The following is an 859-nucleotide window of genomic DNA, read 5'->3' as shown; positions in this document are numbered from 1 at the left end:
CATTTCTTTCTCCGGGGCTTCTTTTCAACCCAGAGATGGAACCTGAGTCTCCTGCAGTGCAGGTGGATTCTTTACCCCTGAGCCACCTGGGAAGTCCAAGTAGATGATTAATTCCCTCCAAGTGTCCACATCCTTGTTACTTAAACTTGGCAATATGTTACTTTCCATGGCAAAGTGTTAGTGTTAGTCACTCAGTCCTGTCTGACTCTTTTGTAACCCCATGGATTGTAGCCCGCCAGCCTCCTCTGTCCACGGGATTATCCAGGCAAGAGTACTAGAGTGTGTTGCCATGCCCTCCTCCAAGGAATCTTCCCATCCCTGGGATTGAACCTGGGTCTCCTGCATTGCAGGCAGATTCTTCACCTTCTGAGCCACCAAGGAAGCCCTTCCATGGCAAAGGTGTCATTGAATTAAAGATCCTTAATTCAAGGATTGAATTGAGAGAAGATTGTGTTACATAGTGGATCCAGTCTTCACAAGAGTCTTTATAAGAAATTCCAAATCTGAGAAAAGGGGGTAAGATGGAGTAAAATGATGACCTCCAAAGAGGGGATGATGTGCTTTGAAGATGGAAGAAGGGGCCATGAACCAGGGATACAGGTGGTCCCTGCTGCTGCTAAGCTGCTAAGTCACTTCAGTCGTGTCCGACTCTGTGCGACCCCATAGATGGCAGCCCACCAGGCTCCCCCATCCCTGGGATTCTCCAGGCAAGAACACTGGAGCGGGTTGCCATTTCCTTCTCCAATGCATGAAAGTGAAAAGTGAAAGTGAAGTTGCTCAGTCATGTCTGACCCTCAGTGACCCCATAGACTGCAGCCTTCCAGGCTCCTCTGTCCATGGGATTTTCCAGGCAAGAGTA

The sequence above is a fragment of the Bison bison genome, unplaced genomic scaffold (assembly GCF_000754665.1).
Source record: "Bison bison bison isolate TAMUID 2011002044 unplaced genomic scaffold, Bison_UMD1.0 scf7180017864492, whole genome shotgun sequence".
In the NCBI taxonomy this organism is placed as follows: domain Eukaryota; kingdom Metazoa; phylum Chordata; class Mammalia; order Artiodactyla; family Bovidae; genus Bison; species Bison bison.
Note: the sequence above shows the minus strand (reverse complement) of the source record.